The sequence below is a fragment of the Aotus nancymaae genome, unplaced genomic scaffold (genome assembly GCF_030222135.1).
Source record: "Aotus nancymaae isolate 86718 unplaced genomic scaffold, 86718_ANA_hifiasm-v0.15.2.pri h1tg000046l, whole genome shotgun sequence".
Lineage (NCBI taxonomy): Eukaryota > Metazoa > Chordata > Mammalia > Primates > Aotidae > Aotus > Aotus nancymaae.
The window spans coordinates 27,939,078-27,954,257 of NW_026988460.1; the positions used below are offsets into that span (position 1 = coordinate 27,939,078).

The window sequence follows — 15,180 nt, forward strand, 5'->3', positions numbered from 1 at the left end:
TTTGATCTCATGGCTTTTACTATATGTATCACTTACTGGGAAATTAATCTCATAATGCCTCCTGGCCTGTCATCTCTCACTGTCATTTTACACCCTTTGCCCATCACTGCATCAGTCAGGTGGTCTTTTCACTAACACCTGCTTTCCTATTTTGCTCACTGGACTGTAGTTTCTGTATGGCATCCCCAGTACCTAGCCCAGTGCCTGACACATTGTGTGTATAGAATGAAGAATAAGAAGTTTAACTTTGCATGTGCTTTCCCTGTCTGTCCAAGTGAGTGTGCTACTGGGGGCAAAGGCCACTATTCTGCATCTTTTATATCACAGGGCCTGCCACACAGTACTCAATGAATCCAATAAGATTGATGGGAACAGCTTCTTTTCACCATGGTTGGGGTTTATGCCAGGCATAAAAGGTGATGAAAGTGCACTTTGAAGAAAAAGTCTTTTTTTTCCTTTGGGGATGTAAACTGGCTTGTTTCCTGTCTCAGTTTGAATCCAGGGACTGAGGCTATAACCTAACTCAGGAGGCTCTTAGCTGCCTTCTCTCTTTTCCAACTGGATAAATAATTTAGCCCATTACAGTGCCAAGTCCGAGCTGCAGTGTTTCCAAGGAGGGGACACATTGGCTTCAGTTAACAGCACAGCTCTGCTGTTTCTGGGCTCTCTTTCAATGTGGCACTGGGGTAGTGAGAGCTTTCTCAGCATAACAAAAAGTGGAATTTCCTATTTGTTGGGCAAGAAGGACTTAAAGAAGAGGATTTGTCCATAGGAGTTGAACCCAGCAACCACCTGTAAGGTAAGAATAAGATGATCTAGTTATCTGTTTCTGTGAGATCCAGGACAGATGTTACTAGGCTGGTTTGTATTACACCCCTTCCAAAGACCAGTAAATGGAAGCAAAGAGATGAAATGGGAGTCACTGGAGTTGGGTTGGGGCACACAGAGCAACCAGCATCCTGAATCTAGCTTACAAGTTTTACATAAAAGCCCATTAGAAAGATGTACCCAACATGATGCATATACAGAATGGTTATTATTCTCTTGATTTTTAGAATAATTGGAGTGTTGTCATTTTTGTTGCTCTATTACCAAGTATATTTAATTAAAATGTTCAGCCCTTACTCTACAAAATTAGTCCTTTCTATTTGGTTGGCAGGCAGTTCACATGCTCCACTCAAGGGGTGACATGAGCTTACAGGATGCTCTGTCTTTGTTTTTGACCATTAATGCCTGAACACATTCTCTGTCTCACTTGGATGTAATTCCACCATCAAGTACACTCTATTAGCAGCAGACTTAATGAGCTTAAACTGAAGGTGAATCCTGATTAGGTAAATAATCAAATGAAAGCATGATCTTTATTAATAAGTCAGCACCAGCATTACAAGAGAAATCTTTTGATGAGTGAAGTCCTGGGGTAGGATCAGTGCATCTGTAGAATTTCAATGAGATACCTCCATATCTTTAATTTATATGAACCTCTGAGCATGACTTTTCTTTATTCAAAAACAGATAAATGAATAGAAATTATCTTTGCAAGTCATATCCAAACGGACCACAAATGCAAAATATATACCTTTTTTTCTTTTTTTGATGTGTAGCAGAAAGGGGGAAATTAGAGAAGAGGACGATGCCTCTCCCTCTTCTTTATCATTTCTTTAAAGACTCCCTCTTCTTGTATGTGTGGCTATTTTAGATTCTTTCCCTTCTGGGGGGTGTAGGAGTGAACCTCTCCTCCTACACAAAGCCTGGGAGGGAGCTGGCTGAGGCAGAGAGGAGTGGTACTCTCTGCCCAAGGTGCCCTTGAATGCAGCGGTGCTGGCTCCCAATGCCCTCTGCCTGCAGGGTCACCTCAAGGTGGCAGGCTTATTCTATATTTTCCCCTGGGTGTGATCCAGAATAGGAGGGGGATTTTGTAATCCTTTGGACAAGCTCCCAAAGTTGCTTGCCTTGCCAAACCAGCCTTAGGGGAAAAATATATATATATATTTATATTTACTATTGTCGACACCCATGTGCCCTGGAGAAAGCATGTGGACCTTGGAAACACACAGACCCTGGTCCATACCCTGTGTCACCATTTGCTAGCTAGACAAAGTTGGTCAATTTAATTTCTCTCAGCCTTTTCTCACCAGTAAATTAAGGGTAATGACAGCAATTCCACAACTTGTTGCAAAGATTAACTTATTAGGCAACCATGTAAAGGCAGAGATGGGTAAGGAGGAACTCACGTTTGTTGTATATCTATTCACAAGTATTGCCACAGGAATTTTCCTTTAATATCTATTCTCATGCACGATGTGTAGACATAATGGCTAGCATGCAGGAGGCACCCAAATGTTGATTCTCATTCTCTTTCATGTTCTAGGATTTACCTGGGTAACCGGTGTTTATTAAAGTTGCTGAAATCCTACCTTTGATTACTCTCAATTTAATTATTTGCTGTGTCTATAATTGACAGTTTACTGACTGTATGGTCAAATTGCCCTTAATAGTTTCTTCTAGGGTTGGATAGAGAGATTCAGAAGGCCAAAGGGCTAAGAAATAGGCAGAGCCTTCCTCTCAGCCTTCAGGCGGAGGGAAAAGCTCCTGACATGGCTTAGAGTGACTCATTTGGTTGTAAACGTTTGAGAGTGGCAGGAGCTGTCGGTGGACATCACAAAAGATACAAAAGGATTTTGCAATCCATAGGCTTCTAGGAGTAAAACTGGCCCATATATCTGAGTGGATGGGCTGCTTTCTGACACATGTCAAACATAATCTATTCACTGCTAATATAATGCTTGTGACGATTTGTTTCATTCTCACACAAGTTGTCAGCTCTCTGATTTTTTTTCCAACTTCATTTCAGAATTCTAGCTTTGGTGCCTAAAACCCTAGAAAACATGAACCTAGCTTCTTGCCACTTTCTAAAGTCTAACACAGGGGAGTCTTGGATATTTTCAGAATAAAGCCCAACACTACAAGGCTGACAGCCGCTTATCTGCCTTCTACCAAATTCTGGATGATACTGTGCAGTGCTCATCAACAGAGTGCCTGGGCTCACAGAACAGGGCTGCTGGGCCCCCCTGTACTGCGGCCGTTCTCCATTCTCTTTATCTGCTGGCCTTCATGGCCCTTGATCAGCTTTTTCTTGCCAGGCCAGGAAAACACAATCATTTGTCTGCATTTTGTTTGCTACCCCGCACAGATGACTGTGAAAATCAAATAAAAGAGCTTCAAGGGAAGACCAAGTTCCATTTGTTAGAGCTTGATTTTGCTTCATTTTGGAGGGAAAAATCAATTATTGGAATTGTCTGATAACTTCCAAGTGGAAATATAGACGGTTTAATAGAATGTTCTGGAGCTGGGCCCTGAGTGCCAAATAAACTGCAATTATACAATGCTGTCCCATCTGATCCTGAGTGACCTCTAGGCTTTTATGTCAACCCAGCACTGGGAATTAGTGGATTTCCAGTCAAGTCTGGGCCTTTCAAACCCTAGGCCCATCTTTTCCTTGTCTCTTCTCCATCCCGTCACCAGGTTGTCCGGCAGGGGTCCCAGCAGGTCTGAAGCCTGGCCCATAAGGGGAGAACACAGAGAGGAGAGTGGGACATGGTAGGTGGGAGCGAGCTTAGAGGATGGCTCATAGATGCCACAGCAGGCCAGAAGTGCCAGCTGCAGAAGAATGTCACCACAGCCCTCCTCTCAGCAGTCATCCAACTCTGCTTACTGTACCTCCTCAGCACCTCCCATACCCATCCCCTCCTCTACAGGGACCAAGTCTTGGTGACCCAGCTGCTCCTAACTCCTCACTTGCCTGGTTTGCCCTTCTCCCTCCTGCACTGCCCCTGCACCTGAGGCTCCAGAACACTCAACCGTTTCCCAAATAAGGGAGGCTATTTGTCTCCAGGCCTAGGCCTTGGTTTGGGCTGATCTCTCTGCCTAGAATGGCCTCTTCTCCTCTTCAACTTGGCAAACCCCTACTCCTTTTATAATGCTCAGCTCTATCTTCAATGTCTCACAAGCCTTTCATGTCTCTACACAGAATTGGCCATTCCCTCTTTTGGCTTCCGCTGTCCTGAACAGAAATCAAGGTTCCTATGAAAATACATTGCTCTAATTTATCTCCCTATATGCCTCCTTGTTAGATGAGACTGTAAGTCCCTTGAGGGCAGATGTCTAATCATATCTGTATCACCAACACTTTCTACACTGGGTACAGACAGTGAAGACACAAATACTGAATGGAATGCATGAATGGGTCAGCTCCTTACCTATGTCCTAGGTATCTTTTTTTTCTTATATTTTTTTTGCCGGGGGGAGTAGGGGATTTCAGACTGTGGCAAGTCTTAAATCCAAAGAGCTAAAACCTGACCGATTATAAAGTTCATCTTCTTAAGAATATATGAATCTAATCTCAGCTACTGAGAAAAATGACTGCTGTCTGTTGTTGGGCTCATCTTTTTCCCCCAGATTTGCCTGCCTAATACTGATACTTCTATGAAGTGGTCCTGCAAATAACTATTCGTCAAACCTATTCCACAGCTTAAAAGTGAAAGATACACAAAGTATAAGTCCTTGAAGGCAAGGCCTACATCTTCATATTCCCTGAGGTGCCAAGCATAATATCTTTCTTCTAAAGGATACTTGACAGTATTTGTGAAATAAATATTAAAGCAAAGAAGATCATAAGTCTTTGGCATATTTATCTTGTGTCTAAGTGAATTGAGTTACAGAAAATGATAGTTTGCGCTCATTTCCATATTTACCCAAGAAATGGTAGAGGAAGGGAGTGACAAAAATATTGATCGCATGTATGAATTAGGATAAAGGAAGAAAGATAGTACATTTTACTCCAAATGACAGTTTTTTGGCAATTGATATTTTCCTCTTTAAAGCACAAAAATTTTCCATTTCAACTCTTTATACTGTTTTAAAATATGCATTATATTCTTTTCTGCCTTAGTGAACTGAAGGTACCAAATATAGTGGAACGTTTTCTTAAGGATTCAGGAGTAACAAAATGATCTTCTGTTTATAATATGCTATGGATATCGATGGTTGCACACAAAGCTGCACAAAGACATGCCTAAGATTTGCTTTCTTAAACAAATCCTTGTTATTGGCATGGTTTATTTTTCTTTAACAATTTACTGCTTTTTCATAAAAGCAAAGCGCAGAATGTGTAGTTGTACAACCCTTTGCCTGTATAACATTAAGCTTTCCTGCAGACACACATTAGTAGATCAGAGTCTGAGACAGCATTCTCCTAGGATATTTCTCATCCTTCCGCAGTAACATGAGCACTGTCCTGTGGGGCTTTCACAGTGTAGAAGCTTCCAAACATTCTAATTTCAGAATCAAACACATTTTACACTTGTGGTTAATTTAAGCAATCTAAAAGTATATTTTGGATACCCACTCATGTTTATACTAGGTGTCATAGAATAACAAGTTTGAGGATTTTTTTTGTGTGTGTGTCCATAAGACCCTCAGAGTCTGCTGGGAAATAAAGGACAAATATGGAAACATACGTAATACAGGATTATAACTACACACTGATGGAATAAAGTGTAATTTCTAACTCACTGTCACGATGATATATAGAATGATAACTCTCTGTGAACTTGTGGGATATCAATGTTAAAAATTACTATAGCTAAGTTGTGATTTGGGAGCCACAGATAAACTTTGGTCTTTTAGAGGACTTATTTCTGAGTTACTCATTGAGGATGCGATATAATAAAGGTTTAAAGCTCCTCATATACTTAACTGGAAATATATTTTATAGATACAGCAAAAATATAATGAACCATTCACTCCAAGTCAAAGCTACTGAATCTCTAAATCCAAGTCCTTTTTCAGAATAAGGAGGCATGAGGAACACCCTGTCTGACTTCTTTGGCCATGATAAAGCATTTCTTTCCTTGTTCATCATGAATTTATGAAATGTATATCTAAGCCCAGAACACTCTTCTGATTAGAGCAGAACATATCTGACAGCCTATTCTGGCTTATTAGTGTGAGAACACTTTGACCAAGTAACTTTATCCAACTTCCTAGCATATTTAAGTACTCAATGATGCTGTCTAGAGGAAGAGATATTGCCTTATTCATCTATATCTCTTCTAAAAGCCGGCTCAGGGACTGGCTTATGTAACATGTGCTTAGCAAATACTTTGAGCATGTAATAGGTCCATTAATATGATATTACCTTGCCACCTTCTGCAGAACATTTGTGTTTTTCAAAGTGCAATCTTGTGATTTTTTAACACCAGAATTGCTTCTATGCTTCCTACAATTCAGATTCCTAGGTTTCATTTTAGACTTACTGACTCCGAATTTGCCAATGGTGAGGGTCAGGGATCTGCCATTTTAGTATGCAACCTAGGTTAATTTAAGACTTACACGTTTTAAAAATTGCTTAGAATTTTATCAAAAGAAAAGGTAAACTCTTACCACAGTGAAGCTTGGTCCTCTCATTTCATAAACTAATTCACCATTAAAGTGATTTTTGAAATGCATTTACTGTAATAATTTGAACCTTTTATGTAACTTTTCCCTTCATTACTCTTTAATGGCATTCAAGCTGAGAGTCAGACTTGGATAGTGCTGTTATGTTTTCAGTAAACCAGTGAGGCACAAAATGGTTTCCTGGAGAAAACATTGATAGTTTGGGACATTAGCTATGTGGGGAAACTCAATATTAGCTGTCTCCCTAGACAGGGAAATGAAAAGTCCCTATTTCAAAACATTCTCTGTAAGACCTGTAACTCTGATGATTTCTGTGACATTTTACATGATAGAATAACAGGACAGGTTGGAGATGCAAAAATGCAATTCAGTAAACAAACACTTATGAGTGTCTATCACATAAAGCCAAGCCCTGGGCTGGCTTACAGAGGACACAGAGATAAGTAAAACAAGGTCTCGTCCTTTAGACAGTCTGAGTCATAGTGTGACAAGGGCAGCTACTGGCAAAGCAGCATGCTGTTCACTCTGACCAAAGGATTACATAAACCACTATGAGGAGATGGGATTTTTGCCAGATTTTGAGGATGTTGAGTTCGGCCTTACATGCAAAGGGAACAGGGTAAACAAAGGCACAGGAGGAAAGCATGTTCAGGAAGTGACCCCAAGTCCCTGTGGCTGGCACTGAGGTATAGTGGGGTAAAGGAGTAGCAGGAGGAGCTGAGGCTGCAGAGGCAGGCCGAGGTCACGTGTGAAAGGTCTACTGCCTCCATAAATAGATTCTGGGGCTCACTTTCTATATTTGATTTTGCCCGACCCATCAATCAAGCTGAAGCAACTTTTGAATGCAATTTGACATTTTAAGAACACTTGATGGAAATCCAAAGCGTATTCATGAATATACATTTTCATTTCAGAAGGAAGGATAATTTATTCAAGAGCATAACTAATAGTATGAGATCTAAAATGTTTGCTAGTTTATCTTACATGCAAAAAAGAGAGAGCCCCGGTACCATATTGAAATCAGTATTTTATAACAGAAGCATTCACCAAGAACTCATAAAGATATTTCAATTAGGTTGAACCCAGAATGTCCTACCTTCCTCAAAATTTTACTAATAGAAGTCTGCATTTGATTCATTTTCTACTTTATTATTCATAAAAATGGATTTAAAACCTTGAAAATAAGGCATGAACATTTTCTACAGCAATAGGATATATTAACCTAAATTTTCTGGACTACCTTTTTAGGCAATTAGGATGTGTTTTGGATTAAAGAAGCTTAACTATCTCTTATAATGAGCTTTCACTGTACAAATGACAAAAAAATTTTTCTTTAGAAATAAAGCACCTTAAAGGTATTAGCCTTAGACAGCACCCTTTCCTTTGGTCTCCTCCTGGATGTCAGTGGTTCTGTCATTAAACAACAGACCACTCCTTTCTGCACTTCCTAACAAAAATAGTTATGTTCCTGAGAAGGGCCTCAGGAAAAAAAAGAAAAAAAAAAAAGAAAGCTGGCTGGTTTTAAATACCTGTGTTTCCACTTAGGGTGTCATTGACTCATAAGGCTTATATAGACTAAATTATTTTAGGCTTTCTAGGAAGTTATCCAACAGAAGAGCTGATTACAGTGTGGCAAAGCTGACAAAATGCACATGTAACCACGTGAGCAATGGAGTCACTTGAGCAATCTGGTCGTATCTATTCCTTTATTTTTATGTTAAGGAGCCAATTTATAGATTTCCAGGAAAAACTATCCAGTATATGACTAATATGCCCCTTGGCTAGTTTGCTATAATTTCAGAAGCTGTTTTCATCTAAATTCAAATTATTCATTGTATCTATGACAACACACTTTTTAAAGACAAACATTTACACAAGAAAAATTTAGCATAGATTTTAACTGAAGCCCATATTCTATAAAATCTTTGCAACGCAAAGCAAACCTCCAGGGTCAATGCTAGCCACAATGTCCAGTAGTATAATGTTTTCATCTTTAATTCCTATCAGAAGAATACATTTTGGACAAAATTTTCAGAGTTCCTTACATGAAAATGTGTACCTGGCTCCACACAGAAAAGCAGGCTGTGTGAATGTGCAGTAAATACGTCATTAGCATATTTACAATGGGAGGAAATGAAGACAGTAGACTCAGTCCTTTGACTCCCAGTGCATGAGGACAGAATGACCTCAGCTCAGTATGCCTCCTCATTTGGGCCTGGTAGGGCACTAACAGTAAGATGACAGGCTGAGCATTATTAGGACATTAAAGCATGGTGGGCTCCTTGCCACTTATTATAAACAATAATGATTGTTAGAAGTATCATCTATTGAGCACTTCTCATATGCCAAGCACACTGTTCAGCATTTGACATAATACTCTCTTAAGCTGCGCAACAACTGCATGAGTTAATAGTGTATTATCATCATCCTTATTTTATGAACAAAGAAAACAGAATTAGCAAAGTTAAGTAACTTGCTCAAAATCACATGGTGCTATTAAGTTGCAGAGAAAAGATTTGTCTGCAGAAAGACCTTTCCTTTCTATGACTTATTTCAGTTAAAGAAGATATCTGGGAAATCTTTGTACACATGGGATTTACTCAGAAGATTTACAAAAACATAATAAGGTAAAGGCAAGGGCCATTAACCAAATAATTCCCATTATCCCTCTTGCCTAAATCCTTCTCCATGGTGGTTAGATGCTACCTGTTAAAGTAACTCCTTTTTTAAAAGGAAGTCAGAACATTTCCAGTGCCCAGAACATAAGTGAAAACCCTGAGCAATGTAAAACAAGTGTCTGAGTATTGGTGCTGTGATAGAGACCTTGAATTTTATTCTGAAAAAACTAGAGACATTGTTAATGACACATGGTCTAATGACCTAACTGTATGTGTAATCTATACATATGTGTGATTGCCTGCATATACAATCTTGTATGTAAAATCTGTTTATATGCATGATCAATATATAATCTTGTATGTACAATCTGGTAACATAAGAGGGAGAGAGTAACAAGAAAAGAAATGGTAACCAACAGCAGTGGGAAGGAGAGGAAAAAAAACCATGGAACCCTGTAATCTGTGGCCTTCTGGGTTTAGGAGCAAATACAGTAGTACTACATAACTCAATAGCAACAAGAATGAAATCACTCACATACAGACGGACATCACTCAGATACAGAGAAGCACATGCTCCTAATTTTTTTTTTTTTTTTTTTTTTTTGAGACAGAGTTTCGCTCTTGTTACCCAGGCTGGAGTGCAATGGTGCGATCTCGGCTCACCGCAACCTCTGCCTCCTGGGTTCAGGCAATTCTCCTGCCTCAGCCTCCTGAGTAGCTGGAATTACAGGCACACACCACCATGCCCAGCTAATCTTTTGTATTTTTAGTAGAGACGGGGTTTCACCATGTTGACCAGGATGGTCTCGATCTCTTGACCTCGTGATCCACCCACCTCGGCCTCTCAAAGTGCTGGGATTACAGGTGTGAGCCACCGCGCCCAGCCCCCTAATGATTATTTTTAAAAGTTATTTTAACATTAACATTGGGCAGATTTGGGTTTGAATCCTGGATTTCGTCACACTATTTGTGTAATAAAAATAAACAAAGAATTTACCTTTGTAGGATATTGTGAGAATTGAGACAATACATGAAATCACCTCAAATTTAGTAGTTCTTCAAAAAATACTATTTTCCTTCAAATAACTCTTTCACAAGGCAGAGAAGAGTGTGATAACTGGGAGTACTTTTTTCCTTGTTAAAAATGTAATTGGATTTAGCCACTTAAAGGTGCTGGTATGATTTGTTGGGAAATTATAACTACATAGAATCTTTCATTTTCCAACAAAGCCAAGAAGACAGTGTTTGTACTACTCAGAACTCAGGCCATCAAGGTAGCTTATCTGCTTAAGAGTATGTCAGACCTTGGAAAATCTAGATCATGCCTTTAGACTGCCCTCTAATCTCTTTTTGCAATCCCTTTGTTAGACTTTGTTGCACAGTCTGATATGTTTATCCAGAGTCTTAAATCTACAGAGCCCCTGTCCTAAGAAATGTTTCAACGAATAATTTAAAGACAAAATTAACAATGGTGGTGAATACCGGGATAATCCCTGATGGTCTGTCTTGCTGCTTTGGCTGACTGAAGATGAGAAAGGAAGGGATGGAATATTGAAAAGTCCCACGCTCCTGGGAAAAGATTAATTGTTCCCGAGCCATGACAAGTCAACATCAGAAGTGGTTTTCAACCTGATTAATCAATCAGTGACAACTTGCTTCAGTGACCATGACTCTGGAATCAACCAGTCAGAGACAGCCTCACACCCTGGAAGGCAGCCAATCAGAGGCTGACTCACTCCACTGAGTCTGCTTCTAAGGCTGACCTGACCCCCTCCTGCCTCGGTAATGAACGGACATAAACCACACTTCTGAGGAACAACAATCCACTCCCGCCTTTGTAACCAAACACTAAACTAAACTTAACTCCTGCCCACAATCCTATATAAAATCATCAGTTTTCTTTGCTCAATGAGAATATCTCTGACTAAGTAACCATTCCTATACTAAGTAATCAATAAATTCAGCTTTCTTGGTTTCAGATACTGAATGTGGTCTTATCTCTTAGCAATAATTGACATCTAATTGAAAAATAGACTAAGATTCATTCATGAATACTAGAGAATGAAGATATTAAAACATTAAAGTAACTCAACCTAATCTTTCTCTACCATGCTTTGATATATATTGTTCCTGGTGTAAAGTATAACTTACTCATCTTTCTTTTTTTTTTCTTTTGCCATGGAGTTTCACTCTTGTTGCCCAGGCTGGAGTGCAATGGTGTAATCTTGGCTCACTGCAACCTCTGCCTCCCAGGTTCTCTCCTGCCTCAGCCTCCCAAGCAGCTGGGCCTACAGGCACCAGGCACCACACCTGGCTAATTTTTGGCATTTTTAGTAGAGACAGGGTTTCACCATGTTGGCAAGGTTGGTCTTGAATTCCTGACTTCAGGTAATCTACCCACCTGGGCCTACCAATGTGCTGGGATTACAGGTGGGAGTCACTGTGCTCAGCCTCATTTTTCTTTATTTGACTAATTCTTCCCTGTAGAGTGAGTTAGCTGATCCTCCACTATGTGCACTTAACTATATGCACAGTTGATCTGTCTTGCCCTAGTCCCTGAGTTCCTTCTGGGCATAGAGCATGTCTTTCATCTTTGGGTCCTTAGCACCCAGCCTAATATCTGACATATTCTTTGCTGCAACAAGTATTAGTTGATTCAAATCACAGTGTGATAAAAAAAAAAAAAAATCCAGTATCTCTTCAATGGACATTATTAGTCTATTTGATATCAACATTACTCAATTAACTTTTACCTACTATTTATTATTTAAAAAGGCTTACTTCCCATTGAATTATTTCTTCCTTCAATTCTGAGAAGCCAAACTTTGCTTGTTTTCACTCATCTAGTTCCTAAGGATTATTTTCATCCATAAATCTCTGAATGTTTGTTCCTCTCTGTTAGCCAGGGCCCTTCTACCTCCTTCTTCCCACTTCCCTCTCTGTGATAATTTTGAATTGCTATACTATATTTTCTTTTCCCAGTATGTGTATTTTCTTTCTCCCATTACACCTTTCAGAGCTCAATGGCATGTTTTGTAATTTTAATTTTTAGGTATATTGCAAATATTACTATGTCAATTTCAATTACTCAGGAACAAAATTCAAAAACTGAAAAAGTAGTAGAAATCACATTACATTCTTATTCTAACCCAGTGAGTCAAACTATAAAGCCAACTCTTAAATTCTCATACTCTAAGAGGGAACAAAGAAAATGTAGATAAGAATGTACCCTTCATCCAAGCCATAATTTAGTGATTATCCTATAAAACTATTTATAAATGCTGTTAAGTCAGAGGTCAAAATTGGCTAATTTGATTTCCAGCTTCTTCCACTTCTCTGCTCACCCCCTGGCTTACACAGCCACAAAACAGGGACTAAATGTAGGAATAGAGAAGAGCAGCAGCCTCACCTCCTTCCATCTCTAGAGAGCAGGAATTTTAAGATCCAGCTACTTCAGCTTCAAAATACTCTGTTTCGAAATTTGGATTTTATGACAGGACCCTACAGAGCCTGTTAATTCAGGATACCATAGATAGAGTTTTTGCCCATCTGTCTACTCAAGAGCTATATTTAGGGCAAATACCTGGGGCAGTGAGTGGACTCTAGGACAATCACAGTCCCTGCACTTAATAGTTCCAAATAGGGCAATCCCTTTTAGCCTCTTGAAGGTGTGTGCAGGTAGAATTGAGGTGTCTGGTCCTTTTATAAGCACTAATCTGTTACTACTTTACTGTTGAAATCCTTCAGTGGCTCACTGTCATTTAGAGATAAATTCTGAATTCTAAAGCATGGCATTTGAAGCTCTCTGTGGGCTGGCTCTTGTGTAGCTTTCCATGTTCGCCTCCTGCTACTGTTTCATTGTGCAGCTGGTGTTCCTGACACTCAAAACTATTGTCAGGTAACATGACATGCAATTGGTATGTTAATCAAAAATTCTCTCCTTGTGCTATTCTGTTGGGCAAATCCCAACTTCTTCAAGTAAGCTCAGGGTCAATCTCTCTGTGACATCTTTTCCGAATTGCTAAATTTGTATAGGCCTCTGTAAGTGGCAATCATTGCATGGAATTCTTTCTGTTTGGTGTGTCTTCCCTGCCAGCTTTCTTGATGTTAACCTGTACAGCAACTGTGTGCATTACATCCATATAATCATAGTTGCAGGCAAGGGAGGGAAAATTTACCCCTATTAGTGTTCTGTCAGAAATATTTATTGAGCACTTATGTGCTAGACAGGTATTAAGCTAGAATGCAGGAAATGCTAGAATGCAGTTGGATGCCGGAAAATTTCTAGTGAGTTTTGCAGCCCTCTTTCCTCCCTTTTCACTATCTTTGCTTGTTTTATTATGATTTTGCTATTAAATCCTAATTTGTGTGCAAACTATTTCATAAGATGATCTTAGGTAAATGGATCTAACAAGCATGACTGAATGTCCACCTGCTTGCTAAGAGGAAGAAGGCACTTGGTAGATGGGCTCAGGAGCCTAGCCGAGAGATGGTGGCTAATCTAGTACCCCAGGGATTCTCACTGCTACCACAAGGGCCATCTGTACTTTGAAAGGACCCTTTGCAAAAGGCGTATTTACAGATGAGATGCTGACCTTGACTGGGGTATATCTGTGCTTTTTCCCACTCTTCCAGTTACGGAAAAACATCACAGAATGATATGTTTACAAAATATGAACCCGTTTCCCTAAGCCACCCCCATGGAGGGGAGGGTCTAGTTTATGATCTTTGGCAAAAGATAGGGAAACACTGTAATTATGAAGTCCAAATCCTGAAGGCAAGAGTACCAGAGAGTATGGGGCCAGCATCAACCAATATGTAACTCAACAGGGCTATTGGCTCTACCCTCAGCTGCCTCAAGGTAAAGACAGAAAGAACTAGGGATCCCCCAAGGCCTTTGCTAACTGCTTAGGATGGTACTGAAGTGGCCTCAGTGGAATGGGAGGACAAAAGTCCATGATCTTAAGGTCACGAAGAAACGCATGGGAAAGGGTTTGTTGTCAGATAACTGGCTTTTATTACTGCTATGCTACTTAGTAACTATAAGTTTAAAGAAGGTACTTAACCTCTTTGAGATTCCATTTTTTTCCTTTATAAAATTATAAAACAAATATACAAAAAGAAACGTGTCTAAGCCGGGTGTGGTGGCTCACGCCTGTAATCCAAGCACTTTGGAGGCCAAGGCGGGTGGATCACCTGAGGTCGGGAGTTCAAGAAACGTGTCTAAAACATAATAAGTATGATAACCATTCTTCCACTTCTTTATAAGATTGTCATAGCAGGCCAGTGATCATAATGCAGTGATCATTATGATCATGGATACCTGGAAAAGTCACATGTTGAAAGGCACTGGAGAGGTGTGGAAACAGTAAGGACTAGATGAGCTAACATTCCAGAGAGGGAGGAGCCTCTTCTAGGCTATTTTCTGCCCTTGAGGCATTTGCTGATTCTGGACCAAGGCTAAGAACTGGGTTTGGCACAGTCAGAGGAACCCTGGTGAAGGAAAGAGAGACCACGGGAATTTTTGGTAGTTGCGTGGGGCTGTTGTGACAGATTGGTAGCTAGAAGATCTGCACAGAGGAACCTCAAACATATGGCCAACTTTCTCCTCAAAAGCACTGATTATTGGGACAATCTGGATTCTGGACCAAATACTTTTAATGGTCAGAGAGAAGTATCTCGCAGCTGCATGGCATATATGTGACCAAATCTGGCTTAAGTGAGGGGCTTGCCACGAATATACATATGGTCTCCATCTCAAGATATTTGTCAGGTTTTGAAGTTGTTCAGGGAGGCTAAAAAGCTAAGCTAAACAACTCTGAAGGAAAGAACAGAATTCCCACAGTCTTCTAGGATAGGAGGAGACAGATCCTTCCAGTGCACCTTCCAAAGCCAGGGGTGGTCGGGGGGAGTGGCCCATGTCCAAGGAACAGGGCAAATCACAGTAAGACTGAGCCTTATTAAGGCTGCAACTTATCCTGGCCCAGCCCAGGCCCTGAGTGGACTGAGGGCATCAGTCCCTTGCTCTGACTTAGCAAGGAAAGGCAGAATCCTCTCAGGGAGGAGATCATTGGGAGCCTCTGGTTCTTTTCCATAGTTCAGT

The 15,180-nt window shown here is 40.1% G+C and overlaps 1 protein-coding gene and 1 long non-coding RNA gene across 3 annotated transcripts in view; one reads left to right on the plus strand and one right to left on the minus strand.

Moving 5' to 3' along the window:
• KBTBD12 (kelch repeat and BTB domain containing 12) overlaps positions 1-15,180 on the minus strand; it is a 75,672-nt gene that overhangs the window by 23,327 nt on the left and 37,165 nt on the right. The window lies entirely within an intron of this gene.
• Positions 631-15,180, plus strand: part of LOC105706685 (uncharacterized) — a 133,613-nt gene continuing 119,063 nt past the window's right edge. The window contains exon 1 of the long non-coding RNA XR_010337239.1: positions 631-799. This is a non-coding gene — a long non-coding RNA (uncharacterized LOC105706685). The remainder of the gene's footprint in view (positions 800-15,180) is intronic.